The sequence below is a fragment of the Martes martes genome (assembly GCF_963455335.1).
Source record: "Martes martes genome assembly, chromosome: X".
NCBI classification, from domain to species: domain Eukaryota; kingdom Metazoa; phylum Chordata; class Mammalia; order Carnivora; family Mustelidae; genus Martes; species Martes martes.
Window position 1 is genome coordinate 63103792 of NC_137897.1, and position 15820 is coordinate 63119611.

The window sequence follows — 15820 nt, forward strand, 5'->3', positions numbered from 1 at the left end:
GACTTATACAGTGGGATGCTTGGGTGGCTCAGTCAGTTAAGCATCTGCCTTTGGCTCAAGTTATGATCCCAGGGTCCCAGGATGGAGTCCTGCATCGGGCACCCTGCTCAGTGGGGAGCCTGCTTCTCCCTCTGCCTGCTCTGCCTGCTGCTCCCCTTGCTTGTGCTCTCTTTCAGACAAATAAATACATAAAATCTTAAAAAAAAAACAGACTTATACAGTGAAAAAAGAAAGGAAGCTATGATAATACATTAAGTTTTCAGTAGCAAACAATCCTTTCTAGGTTTGTATATAGGTACTCCATTTTTTGGTTTCTGAAACAGTAGACTCTTCACTAGTTACCAATAAAGTTTTGAAACTGCATCTCCTATATAAAGTCATCATAGTTCTTTTTGTTTGTTGTTTTGCCTTATTAATTTCCTTTAAAAAAACAGACAGAATAAACCAGAAGTCTGTCCAGTTCTCTTTCAAATGCCACCTGGATTCTTCTCACTTACCTAAAATGGAGATCTTAATCCCCATGTAAGGATTTACAAGCACCCGCTTGCTCTGTGAAATTCCTCCAGTCTTCCCTTATACACTAAAAATATTTAACATCCCATACATTATATTTTAATCAAAACATAAGATCCTTATAAGCACAAAATCACCTTGAAGCAACATGACATTTTACCGTAGTGCATAAATAATATAGTACAGATGGTAACAGCTTTATGTTGAAGTAAGGCAAAATTAAGGCAAGAATGGGTTTGTAGCTAGATTAAAACAATTAGAACCATGCCACAATAGGGGTGCCTGGGTGGCTCAGTGGGTTAATCCTCTGCCTTCGGCTCAGGTCATGATCTTAGGGTCCTGGGATTGAGCCCCACATTGGGCTCTCTGCTCAGCAGGGAGTCTACTTCCGCCTCTCTTTCTGCCTGCCTCTCCACCTACTTGTGATCTCTCTCTCTCTCTCTCTGTCAAATAAATAAATAAAAATCTTTAAAAAAAAAAGTCAAGGTCATGTTAAAAAAAAATGCCACAATAAAAAATATGAAGCCTTCACACATCTCAATCTTAAAAGCAATGGAGTCTTTTTTTTTTTTCAGGCAAAGGCAGATCCACTGGCCATTTTAAATTCAAAAAATGACAAAAAATGAATGATGAATAGCAAAACCAATGAGACTTTGAATGCAAATCATAAGAACACAATAGAGATCTGAGGATTTATAGAACACTGTGAGATGCTGAGTAAATAATGGTAGAAAACCCACAAGCATCACTACTACCAGCTCAGAGGATTACTTTTTGGCACCTCTCCCCATCCCAACCTCTAGAAATTTTCACAACTCTAAGATGGAAAGAGCAGACAGCATTAACTTTGGGACTTAGTAATCTTCCTTCACCAGTCAAACATTTCTTACTGCTCTTAGTTCCTTAAAACAATCAACCATCACTTCTGCTTTGCTTTTTTTCTACCCATACTTTTCAAATAGATAGAAGAAAAGGTGTGTTACTTTAAGGCAGGGTTTTTCAGCCTCAGCAATACTGGCACTTTGGGCCTGATGAACCTTCACTGTGTGGGGCCTGTCTACTGAAAAGTATTCCTTGGCCTCTACCCACTAGATTTTAGTAGAACCCTACCACCATTAAGCTGTGACAAGGAAAAATATCTCTAGACATTGCCAAATGTCTACTGGTGGTAATAAACAAAAACAAAAAACATGACAACTGTCCCTAGTTAAAAAACACTACTTAAAGTAGAAAAACAAAAAACAATATCAATAGGAATAAAAATAATCAGAAAAGCAACTCTAAGAAGAAAAGCAGAAACATAAGGAAAAAGGAGTGAAAGACACAGGGGAGAGATAAAGAGCTACCAGAAAGCTACCAGAAATCATTCCTCGAATAAATACCTGTGTTTTTTGAAGGCCAAAGGAATACAACTAAGCATATAAACAATATATTCTTAACCCCACTAAGAGATCCCATTAGCACTACAGGCCAAAACTGTTAAATCAGGAAAAATGACTAAAAACTTTATGCATCTTTACAGTCTATACAAATTAGCTTTTACTTTTTAAGACTCCTTTACAAAGAAAACTATTAATTGAAAAAAAAATGGAAAATATATCCAAAAATATGACAAAATCTTAATATTTTAAAACACATATAAAACTAGCCATCTTATAAGAATACCACTAAGGGGGCGCCTAAGTAGCTCAGGTTCTGATTCCAGAATCCTGGGACAGAGTCCCACATTGGGCTTCTAGCTCAGCAGGGAGCCTGCTTCTCCCTCTCCCTCTAACCGACCCTCCTTGATCTCTTTCTCAACTCAGGTCTCTCTCTAATAAATAAACAGAATCTTTAAAAAAATTCCACTAAGATCTAATAGATGAATGGATAAAAGGAAATTAACAAGTAAGTCACAATATAGGAAATACAAATAAACAGAATCACAGAATATATTTAACTATTTTGCCAACTATCAAAAGAAATTTAAATGAAAATAATGAAATATAGTACTATACCTAATAAATTAGCATTTTAAAAATTATAAAACCTAAGGCCAGCAATTACTACTTGAAACTGTTATATGCCTACATTTCTAGATAGACCATAAAGTGACATGATCCATTTGGAAAATAATTTGGAAAATACACCTCAAGAGTCATGAAAATATACACACTCATTGCCCAACCCTTGAGAATCTATTCTAGTGACACAACTTATTAGCAAAAATGAGTTACATGCACAAATGTTTAATGAAGTACTACTTACAATACCAAAGAATGATAAATAACCTAAGTCCAACAACAGGGGAATGGTTGATTAAATTACAGAATATGTGATGGACTATTCTAGAGAAATTAACAATTAAAATACAAAACTACAGCACTGTGGAAAAATTTAGGAACTACAAAGCACAAAATATAAAACACAACCTTACAAGTACACTATGATTTAAATTATGGAAAAATATGCATACATACATAATAAAGACTAAAAAGAAATAAGGGAAATGAAACCAACGGCTTTGTGATTAAACTATAGGTAAATTTTTAAAATTTCACCTAACACACTTAACAATACATTTTTAATTTAAACACAACTTTTCTTTTTTTTTTAAAGATTTTATTTATTTATTTGACAGACAGATCACAAGTAGGCAGAGAGGCAGGCAGAGAGAGAAGGGAGGAAGCAGGCTCCCTGCTGAGCAGAGAGCCCGATGCGGGGCTCGATCCCAGGACCCTGGGATCATGACCTGAGCCGAAGGCAGCGGCTTTAACCCACTGAGCCACCCAGGGGCCCCTTAAACACAACTTTTCTATTGGGTTCTTCCTACTTACTGTTAATAGCTATTCAAAAAATTTCTAATATAAGGTACATTGTATATTTGACAGCAGCAGCATCAAATATTCCTTCTTTCTAATCTCAGTGATTTTTTGTTTATTCATCTAGCAGCTGAGATGATAACGTTTATACATTTTCTGTTATTTGAAATCAACAGGGCTTAGGCTCTATATACACTAAGGAGTTCTGTCAACACTCTTTTTTGCATGCATTGTCCATTTAACCAGTATTTTTCACAATTGCTGCTTTTTGTTTTTCTTATATATTTACAGAGCACTTTATCAGAAACATTTTCCTCAATTGTTAATGGCTGATAACTGACTACAAAGATACAAGAGTTAACTTTTAAACAACTCTTGAGTATTTTACTAGGAAGAATTGGGTCTCATTCTTCTAAGCCTGAATATTATTCATGTTCCCTTTAAGAAAGCAGAATGCTCAAAGTCATTATTCTTTTGTTCAAAATTAACAATAAAATAAATGACACATAAACACACACACACACAATTATCACTGTCCTGTATCTGAATGTTCCTACCTAATGTACTATTTCAGTGAATTTTTTTCTATTTTAAGTATAATGCAAGTTGAAAGATAAGCAATTTAAAATTTAAAAATTAAAAATTCCCACAATCCTATGCCAATATATCCACTATAATGTCATTACTGCATTCTCACTATTAAGCCTTCCTAGTAAATCTCTAGGTTCTTCCCCTATATGCTAATTGGGACTTTAAAGGTGTTTAGTGGTAATCCTATATGGGTTGAGCTGAATGAAACTTGGTATTTGACTACTTTCTACATAAAAAATAGTGACTTTAGGGGCGCCTGGGTGGCTCAGTGGGTTAAGGCCTCTGCCTTCGGCTCAGGTCATGGTCCCAGGGTCCTGGGATCGAGCCCCGCGTCGGGCTCTCTGCTCGGCGGGGAGCCTGCTTCCTCCTCTCTGCCTGCTTCTCTGCCTACTTGTGATCTCTCTCTCTCTGTGTCAAATAAATGAATAAAATCTTTAAAAAAATGACTTTAGATGGCCCAGTGTAATGCCTATAATTGCAGTGCGGGAATGGGCAGACATCAAGCTTTAGTTTGATGTAGGTATCCTGCCCTTTACTTCTCCATTAGGAAAGCATCATCCACACTGTCAGGTCTATAGTATCATCCTATATAGATTTCTCATTCTTTTTATCTCTACCCATTATTTTTCATAGTATAGTCACATTTATACCATTTCAAGTTTGTATCTCCTTATATAAAATTTTCTAGTTCACTTTTTTGCATTTTACCTAGTAATTATAAATACTCTGTCCAACCTAATGTTTTCTCTTGTGACTTATGGTCACTTCCACCTTTGTGGATCTTTTACCTATGTTATAGGCACTGCATTTCATCATGCCATTTTCTTAAAAACTGGGTAATTTTATAAGTGTCCCTAACAAGCAGTAAAATTAACTTATTTCAGTTTAATTTTCTACGCTTCCTCAACATCAATTAGAAGTGCTAGTCAATAGGGGCACCTGGGTGGCTCAGTGGGTTAAGCCTCTGCCTTCGGCTCAGGTCATGATCCCAGGGTCCTGGGATCAAGCCCTGCGTTGGGCTCTCCACTCAGTGGGGAGCTTGCTTCCCCCACCCTCTCTGTCTGCCTCTCTGCCTACTTGTGATCTCTCTGTCAAATAAATAAATAAATTAAAAAAAAAGAAGTGCTAGTGAATAGTAAAAGGGAGAGAATATGAGATCACAATTATCCCATAAGAAGACTCAAAATTTTATCAAGCATTTTTTTAAGATTTTATCTACTTTTTTGAGAGAGACAGAGATAGTGACAGAGAGCCCAAACAGGGATGAGAGAGAGAAGCAAGCTTCCTGCCAAGCAGGGATCCCAATGCAGAACTCGGTCCCAGGACCCTGGGATCATGACCTGAGCTAAAGGCAAACACTTGTACAACTGAGTCACCCAGATGCCCATCAAGAATATTTTAAATAATTAATTAAAACTGAGTAAAATTCATATAAAGTTTCTCCTGAAATGTTATTTTTTCTAATACCATTTTATTATTATTATTTATTTAAGAGATAGAGAGAGAGCGGGAGAGAGCACAAGCAGGGGGGAGAAACTGAGGCAGAGGGAGAAGCAGACTCCCTGCCAAGCAGGAAGCGCGATGAAGGGCTTGATCCCAAGACCCTGGGATCATGACCCAAGCTGAAGGCAGATGCTTAACCAACTGAGCCACCCAGGCACCCCTCTATTAACATTTTAAACACTACTGAAATGCCTTTAGAAATGAAGACCGCTGAATGGTCTTTGAAAAAAAGCACAGAAAAATGTCGTAATTTGAAGTGCATGATATTCCAGTACATGCTACATATTAATACATCATTTCACATACTAAAATTCTATTTGTTTTGTAATTATAATATGGAATGCTGTAACCCAAATTAATAAGGTTCAAATGAGACTGTTTTTTTCAGGTAGTCTTCAACAATAGCTTTGCCTTGCTCACTCTGTGGCATCCTGAATTTATTATAAGGATGTGCTTCTTTTCTTATGTTAAGCCTTTCTTCACTGTTCTCTCCATTAGTGATCCATGCTGTCATTTTAGAGAAAAAAAGCTACCAACAACCTGATAAAATCCTGGTGTTATAAAAACTGTGTCCAATTTAGAATATTTTTTGGATGCAGCACAAGATGTACTATTTATTATCTTGGTTAAAGCTTAGTATTAGAATTTCAAATATTAAATGGTAAAAAAAACCCTGAAAAACAATACAGGACCCAGTATCAAGAACATTTAATAACAATAAACCAAAATAAAAGATTTATTACAGGGTTATAATACTAAGAAAACTTTATTACTACATAAGCTTTTCTTACAACAGTTAAGACCACACAGTCTGTTCTCCTAAATTCAGTCAATCATATCACAAGACCTAGGTCAGTAAGCAAGAAGAAACAGTAGGATAACTGCAAATGCATAACTTCTGTGAAAAACACCTCAAAGCAAAGTAAGAAGGGACATTATTAGACCAAAAGGATCAGGAAGCCTATGCAGAAAGATACTGAAACAACTGTGTAACAAGTAGGATAAAAATTGTAAAGTAATAATTTAAAAACTGGAAAAAGTACAAAAGTAGTAATGAAGTATACAATATTTATTTTATACTAAACTTAAGGTTTTACATTTTATATATTCAGCGAAGAAAAATCTGACTTAGATTTCTAAAGTATTTTAAGAGTCCTAGCTTATTATATAATATATTCAAAATAATTCCATTTTAGAAATAAAATTATTTTTTCTTCTGGAGTCTCATATCACACATGCTTTGCTAGGATACAACCATCAATAGCAAAACCCAAATTTAAAGTTCATTAAGGGAATGATGTCAGCATCATGGCAGATTAATTGTTCTACTTTTCTCTCCACTTTGATTAACAACTAATTAGACATTCATAGCAGAACAAAAGTGCTTCTGCACATCATACCAGAGCACCCCGGAGGTTTTTACCTACCTGTACATCTATGGGTAGACAGGGCTTTGGTGGAGGCTGCAACCCAAGGGATTGGGCAAGCAAGCCCCACCTCAACTTATGGCGATCAAGAGAAAAGTAACCTGGACTCCTCCTCTTTCTCTGCCTGACTCTCTGCCTACTCGTGATCTCTCTTTCTCTGTCAAATAAATAAATAAAATCTTAAAAAAAAAAAAAGTAACCTGGACAGCAAAAGAAGTGGATATCCACAGGCAATAGAGACTTTGTTGAGGTCCAGCCTGCATGAAGGGAGAATCTGGCATGCTATCAGAGTGGAATAGAGGTGAACTTTGACACAGAGGAGATGGAGGAACTTGCCAAGGGTGCACTGCTTCCCAGGATGACAATGTAAGGGTCTGAGATTTTGGCAGCTTCAGCAGCACCCTCTTTAGTAGACGTGGAATACTGCAACCACTCCCACAGAGAAGGAAGAAATCAAAAGTGGTTAAGTGACTGCCCAGCTGCTGCAAAAGTGCAGATTACAACTGAAGGGACCTGTTTCTCTCAGGCAGCACCAGAACTTTCGAGGACAGACCTCCTTGTTTGGGGGGAGGGAGAGGAATAGGGGAAAAGCAGATGAGAATATCAAAGGGCACTGAAGGAACAAGTTTCATGCTGTCTGCTTCAGATCATCAATAGGTCTACCCCACCGATCTCTGGGAGTGCTCCACTTAGAGGATCCACCCACTGGCCAGTGGGCACCCTCAAAGCCCCAGGTGCTAAGCCCATGCCACTCTCACGCCACTGCCAGGTCCTTGTACATGTTCCCAGTGCATACGAGGGAACTAACGCCAGACGGAAGAACCACACACATGAGTTACTGTGACATATTCTAGAATAAAAAAGAAAGGATTCTAATAGCCAACCTGTTTAATTATAAGAATCAAAGAAGACATAAGAAAAATTAAGGAAACAAAATTGAAACATACTTTAGACCAAATAGATTTAACAGACATTTATATAACATGTCATCCAACATCATGAGAATACATTCTTCCAAGTGCACACATAACACTCTCCAAACATAGATCATATGATAGTACACAAAACAAGTCATAGTAAATTTAAGAAGACTGAAATCATGCCACTTATCTTTCCAGACCACAGCAGCATGAAACTAGAAGTCAACAAGAGGAAAGGTGAAAATTCTACAAATGTGAAAAATAAACACACTTCTGAACAATCAATGGGTCAAACAAACAAAAAAAAATCAAAAGGGAAATAAAAAATACCTTGAAAAAAAATGGAAACACAACATATCAATTCCTATGGGATGCTGAGAAAGCAGTTCTGAAAGGAAGGCTTATAAAGATAAATGCATATATTAAGAAAGTAAAAAAATCTCAAATAAACATAATTTTACACCTTAAGGAACTAGAGAGAAAAAGAACAAATTAAGCACTAATTAGCAAAAAGAAAAAGAATAAAGATAAGAGCAGAAATAAATGAAATAGAGGCCAAAAGAATAAGTATAAAGATCAACAAAACTGAGAGCCAGTTTTTCTGAAAGATAAAATTGCTGCACCAAGAAAAAAGAGAGAGAAGACTCAAAAAATATTATAAATGAAAGAAGACATATTACAACAGAAATACATAGGACTACCATAAGAGACTACAATCGATAATTATATGCCAACAAATTAGTTAAACCTAGAAAAAATGAATATATTCTTAGAAATGAACAGCCTAAAAAGACTGAATCAAGAAGAAATAGAAAATCTGAACTGATCAGTAACCAGTAAAGAGACTGAATCAGTAGTCAAAATTCCCCCCATACAGAAAACCACAGGACAGGCAGCATCACAGGCAAATTCTACCAAAACTTAAAGAACTAACGCCAATCCGTCTCAAACTTTTTCAAAAAACTGAAGAAAGAACATTTCCAAAATCATTCAACAAGACCAACATTACTCTGAGACCAAAGTCAGACAAGGACACTACAAGAAAACTATTATAATAGACCAATATCCTCGATAAACACAAACGCAAAAATTTACAACAAAATATTAGCAAATGAAATCCAAGCACACATTAAAAGAATTATACATGACCAAGGGTGATTTAACTCTGGGATTCAAAGATAAATCAACATACTCAAACCAATAAATGTAATATACCACATTAACAGAAAGATACAAATCACATGATTATATCAATAGATGCTGCAAAAAGTATTTACAAAATATGACATCCTTTCATGACAAAAACCTTCAAAAGGACTGGTGTAGATGGAGCATACTTCAACATAATAAAAGTCATATACAACAAACCCATAGGTAACATTATACTGAATTGTGAAAAATTGAAAACCTTTCCTCTATAATCATGAACAAGACAAGGATGCCCACTCTCATCTGTCTTTCCAATATAGTACTGGAAGTCCTAGATATAGCAATTGGGTAAGACAAAGAAAAAGCATTTGAATCAGAAAAAAAGAAATATAATTGTTATTCGTACATAATATAATTTTAGAAAATTCAAGCTTCAAACAAAAAACTTGGAAAAAATCACACTCTCAGTAAAGTTGCAGGATATAAGATCAACATGCCATTATCAGTTAGATTTCATTTATTTTTAAAGTTTTTATTTAAATTCCAGTTAGTTAAATACCGTATATTATTAGTTCAAAAGGTACACTTTCATTAAACACTCTGTGAGTTCAAGGCTTTCACTAAACACCCTGTGCTCATCACAACAGGTGCACTCCTTAATATCCATCACTTATTTTGCTCCCACCACCACCAAACTACCCTCCTATAACCAACAGGTTGTTCCCTATACCTAAGGGTCTGTTTCTTGGTTTGCCTTGTTTTTTCCCCTTTCTTTGATTGTTGTGCTTCTTAAATTTCACATATGAGTAAAATCGTATGGTATTTCTCTTCATCTGATTACCTTGTTCTGCTTAGCATAATACACTCTAGCTGCATCCCCACTGTTGCAAATTGCAAGACTTTATTCTTTTCTGTGGCTAAAAAATTCCATTGTATACATGTATATATCACTTTTTCTTCATCCATTCCTTGGTTGATGGAGACTTCAGCTGTTTCCATAAGTTGGCTATTACAGATAATGCCAATATAAAAATGAGGCTGCACATATCCCTTGGAATTAGAATTTGTGTATTCGTTGAGTAAATACTTAGTAGTGTGATTGCTGGATCCTAGGGTAGGGCAATTCTATATTTAAGATTTCCAGGAACCTGCATCCTGTTTCCCAAAGTGGCTGCACCAGTTTGCATTCCCACCAAGAATGCAAGAGGGGTACCATTATTCCACATCCTTGCCAAAACCTGTTGTTTCTTGTGTTGTTAATTTTAGCTATTCTGAATAGTGTGAGGTGATATCTTATTGTACTTTTGATTTGTATTTCCCTGATGATCAGTGATGTTGAGTATCTTTTCATGTGTCTGTTAGCCATCAGTATGTGTTCTATAGAAAAATGCCTATTCATGCCTTCTGCCCACTTATTAATTGCATTATGCATTTTGGGGGTGTTCAGTTCTATAAGTTCTTAGAATATTTTGGATACTAACCCATTACCATGTCATTTACAATATTTTTTCCCATTCCACAGGTTTTCTTTCAGTATAGCTGATTGATTCCCTCACTGTGTACAAGCTTTTTATTAAGTCCCAATACATTATTTCTGCTTTTATTTCCCCTGTCTCAGTAGACATACCTAGAAAGAAGCTGCTACAACCAATGTCAAGAGGTTACTCTCTGTGTTCTCCTCTAAGGTTTTTAGGGTTTCAGGTCTCATTTTTAGATCTTTAATCCATTTTGAATTTATTTTTGTGTGTGGTATAATAAAGTGGTCCAGATGCACTCTTTTGCATGTTGCTGTCATTTTCCCAACACCCATTTGTTAAACAAACTGTCCTTTCCCCATTGGGTATTCTTCCTGCTTTGTCAAAGATTAATTGCCATATAGTTGTGGGCTCATTTCTGGGTTTTCTATTCTATTCCATTTATCTGTGTCTATTTTTGTGCCAGTTCCGTATTGTTTTGATCACTACAGCTTTTAATACAGCTTGAAGTCCAGAACTGTGATGTCCCCAGATTTGCTTTTCTTTTTCAAGGTAGCTTTGGCTATCCAGGGTCTTTTGTGGCTCCATACAAATTTTAGGATTGTTTGTTCTAGCTCTGTGAAAAATGTTGGTGTTATTTTGATAGGGATTGCATTATATATGTAGATTACCTTGGCAGCATGGATATTCTAACAGTATTTATTCTTCCAATCCATGAGTATAGAATGTCTTTCTATTTCTTTGTGTCATCCTCAATCTCTTTCATCAGTGTTTTATAGTTTACAGAATTTGGGTCTTTCACTTATTTTGTTAGGTTTACTCCTAGGTATCTTACTGATTTGGGTGGAACTGTAAATGGGACTGAAACCTTGCTTTATTTTTCTGCTACTTCACTGTTGGAGTATAGAAATGCAGCAGATGTCTCAATATTGATTTTGTAATCTGTGACTCTACTGAATTCATTTATCAACTGAAGGTTTTCCATATACAGTATCATGTCATCTGCAAATAGCAAAAGATTGACTTCTTCCCTGCCTATTTGGGTGCCTTTTATTTCTTTGTGTTGTATCATTGCTGTGGCTAGGACTTCTAGTACTATGTTAAATAACTGGTGAGAGTGGACATCCCTGTCTTGCTCCTGACTATAGAAGAAAATGTCTCAGTTTTTCCCCATTGAGAATGATTATTGGCTGTGTTTTTTTTTAATTTTATTTTATTTTTGTGTGTTCCAAAGTTCATTGTTTATGTACCACACCCAGTGCTCCATGCAATATGTGCCCTCCATAATACCTATCACCAGGCTTACCCAACCCCCCACTCCCCCTCTTCTCCAAAACCCTGTTTGTTTCTCAGAGTCCACAGTCTCTCATGGTCCATCCCCTCCTCCAATTTCCCCCAACTCACTTCTCCTCTCCATCTCCTCATGTTCTCCATGTTATTCCTTATGCTCCACAAGTAAGTGAAACCGTATGATAATTGACTCTCTCTGCTTGACTTATTTCACTCAGCATAATCTCCTCAAGTCCCATTCATGCTGATACAAAAGTTGGATATTCATCCTTTCTGATGGAAGCATAATACTCCATTGTATATATGAACCATATCTGCTTTATCCATTAGTCTGCTGAAGGGCATCTTGGTTCTTTCCACAGTTTGGCAACTGTGGTCATTGCTGCTATGAACATTGGGGTACAGATGGCCCTTCCTTTCACTACATCTGTATCTTTGGGGTAAATACCCAGTAGTGCAATTGCAGGGTCATAGGGAAGCTCTATTTTTAATTTATTGAGGAATCTCCACACTGCTTTCCAAAGTGGCTGCACCAACTTGCATTACCACCAACAGTGTTAAGAGGGTTCCCCTTTCTCTACATCCACTGGCCTTTCTGATGTTGAGGTATATTCCCTCTAAACCTATTTCATTGAGGGCTTTTATTATGAATGGATGTTGAACTTTTTCAAAAGCTTTTTCTACATCTATTGAAATGACCTATGGTTCTTATCATTTCTTTTATTAATGTGGTGTCTCACATTGATTGATTTGCAAATACGGAAGCAAGCTTGCAACCCAGGAATAAATCCCATTTGATGGTGATGAATGATTTTTTTAATGTATTGTTGGATTCTTTTTACTAGTATTTTATTGAGAATTTTTGCATCCATATTCACCAGGGATATTGGCTTGTAGTTCTTTTCCTTAGTGGTGTTTTTTTTTTGTTTTGTTTTAAGATTTTATTTATTTATTTGAGAGAGAGAGAGAAAGAGAGAGAGCATGAGCAGGGTGGAGAGGGAGAAGCAGGATCCCCACTGAACAGGGGGCCTGATGTGGGGCTAGATCTCAGGACCTAAGCCAAAGGCAGAGGCTAAACCAACTGAGCCACCCAGACACCCTCTTAGTGGTGTTTTTATCTCATTTTAGTATCAGAGTAATGCTGCCCTCATATAATGAATTTGAAAGTTTTCCTCATCTATTTTTTAGAAGACTTTGAGAATAGGTATTAGCTCTCCTCTAAATGTTTGGTACAATTCTCCTGTGAAGCCATCTCGTCCTGGGCTTTTCTTTCTTTTTAATTTCTTTCATGTTTGTTTGTTTATTTGTTTATATTTATGTTTACTTAAATTTATTTATTTATTTGAATTCATTTATTTAAATTGATTGAGCATATAGGGGACAGGGGAGAGGGAGAGAGAGAATCTCAAGCAGACTTCTCCCTGAGCATGGAGTCTGATGAGGAGTTCAATCTCACATCCCTAAGAATATGACCTGAGCCAAAACAAAGAGTCAGAAGCTTAACTCACTGAGCCACCTTGGTGCCCCCGGGCCTTTCTTTGTTGCAAGTTTTTTGATAACTGATTCAATTTCTGTGCTGGTTATCAGTCTTTTCAAGTGTTCTATTTCTTCCTATTTCAGTTCAGGCACTTTATATGTTTCCAGGAATTTATCCGTTCCTTCCAACTTGTCAAACTCCTGACATAAAGTTTTTCATAATATTCTCTTGTTTTTATTTATGTGTTGTTGGCTGTCATTTCTCCTCTCCTTCATTTATTTTATTTTATTTATTTGGGTCTTTCTCTATTCTTTTTGATATGTCTGGCTAGAGGTATTCCAGTTTCATTATTTTTTTTTTTCTTCAAGAAACCAGCTCCTGGGGTGCCCAGCTGGCTCAGTTGGTTAAGTGTCTGCCTTTAGCTCAGGTCACGATCCCACAGTCCTGTGATAGAGCCCCGCATCAGGCTCCTTGCTCAACAATGAGCCTGATCCTCCCTCTTCTTCTGCTGCCCCAAACCACTTGCATTCTCTCACTCTCACTTGCCCTCAAATAAATAATTAATTTTAAAAAACACAGCTCCTGATTTCATTGATATGTTCTATTGTTTCCCTAGCTTCTATATCATTTATTTTTGCCCCAATATTTATTATTTCCTTCCTTCTGCTGGCTTTACACTTTGCTTGTTTTTCTCTCTCTAGATCCTTTGTGTAAGGTTAGGTTGTTTCTTCAAGATTTTCTTCCATCTTGAGGTAGGCCTGTAATGCTGTATATTTCCATCTTGGGCCCACTTTGGCTGCAACCCAAAGTTTTTGGACTATCATGTTTTCATTTTCAACTGTTTCCATATTTTTTTAAATTCCTTCTTGATTTCCTGGTTGATTCATTCACTGTTTACTAGCCATCTTGCTTAACCTTCATATATTTGTGGGCTTTCCAGTCTTTGTGTGTGTGTGTGTGTGTGTGTGTGTGTGTGTGTTGTTTACTTCTAGTTTCATAGTGATGCGGTCAGAAAACAGGCATGGTATGATTTCCGTTTTTTGTATTTTTTGTATTTGTTGAGGCCTGTTTTGAGGGCTAATATGTGATCTATTCTGGAGACTGTTCCATGTGAGCTTGTAAAGAATGTGTATTCTGTTGCTTTAGGATGGAATGCTGTAAATATATCTGTTAAGTCCATCTGGTCCAGTGTGTCATTCAAGGCCATTGTGTCCTTGTTGATTTTCTACTTAGAGGATCTGTCCATTGATGTAAGTGGGATGTTAAAGTCCCCTACTATAATTGTACTATTATAAATTAGTTCCTTTATGTCTGTTATTGTTTTATATATTTGGATGCTCATATGTTGGAGGCTAAAATATTTACAATTATTAGATATTCTTGTTGGATTATCCTCTTTATGATTATATAATGCCATTCTTTGTCTCTTTCCAAAGTATTTTTTTTTTATTTTTTTAAGATTTTATTTATTTATTTGTCAGAGAGAGAGAGAGAGCACAAGCAGGCAGAGTGGCAGGCAGAGGCAGAGAGAGAAGCGGCTCCCTGCTGAGCAAGGAGCCCGATGTGGGACTTGATCCCAGGACCCTGGGATCATGACCTGAGCCGAAGGCAGCAGTTTAACTGAATGAGCCACCCAGGTGTCCCCAAAGTATTTGTTTTAAAGTCTAGTTTGCCCAATATAAGTATTGCTAATCTGGCTTTCTTTTGACATCCTTTCTCATGATAAACGTTTCTCCATTCCCTCACTTTCAATCTGTAGGTGTCTTTACTTCTAAAATGAGTCTTTTGTAGGCAGCATATAGATGGGTCTTATATTTTTATCCACTCTGACATTCTGTCTTTTGATTGAAGCATTTAGTCCATTTATATTCAAAGTATTGATAGATATATATTTATTACCACTTTATTTCTTGTTCTATTGTTGTATATGGAGATTTTCTCTGATCTTTTCTTGTCTTTGTCACTTTTGGTCTCTTCTTTGCACTGAGTCCCTCTTAGTATTTCTTACATAGCTGGTTTAGGGATCAGGAACTTCTTCAGGTTTTGTCTGGGAAACTATTTTATCTCTCCTATTCTGAATGATAGCCTTGATGGAGACAGTATTTTTGGCTGAAGATTTTTCCCATTTGGCACTCTGAATATATCATGCCACTCCCTTCTGGCTTGCCGAGTTTCTGTTGAGAAATCTCCAGCTGGCCTTATGGGTTTTTTCCTGCAACTTAAGGATCTCTTTTGTCTTGCTTCTTTTAAGATTTCTTTTTTTAATTTATCACTACACTTTGCAAATGTAATTACAATATATCTTGGTGTTGGCCCACTTTTGTTGAATTTGATGGGAATTCTGTGTGTCTCCTGGATCTGGATGTCTGTTTTCTTCTCCTGGCTTAGGGAAAGTTTCTGCTATTTCTTGAAATAAATGTTCTGCCCCCTTCTCTCTCTGTCCCCTTCTCCTATAATACAAATGCTATTATGTTTGGTGGAGTCACTGAGTTCCCTAAGTCTATTATTGTGATGCATAATTCTTCTCTCTTTTGTTCAGCCTCATTATTTTCCATTATTTTGTCTTCTGGATCACTAATTCATTCCTCTGCATCTTATAACCTGCTGTTCATTGCATCAAGCCTGTTTCAAATCTCATTTATTGCATTCTGCATCTCTGACTCTTTTTTAATTT

At 36.5% G+C, this 15820-nt stretch overlaps 1 protein-coding gene across 1 annotated transcript in view; it reads right to left on the reverse strand.

Moving 5' to 3' along the window:
* BRWD3 (bromodomain and WD repeat domain containing 3) overlaps nt 1-15820 on the reverse strand; it is a 205532-nt gene that overhangs the window by 149868 nt on the left and 39844 nt on the right. The window lies entirely within an intron of this gene.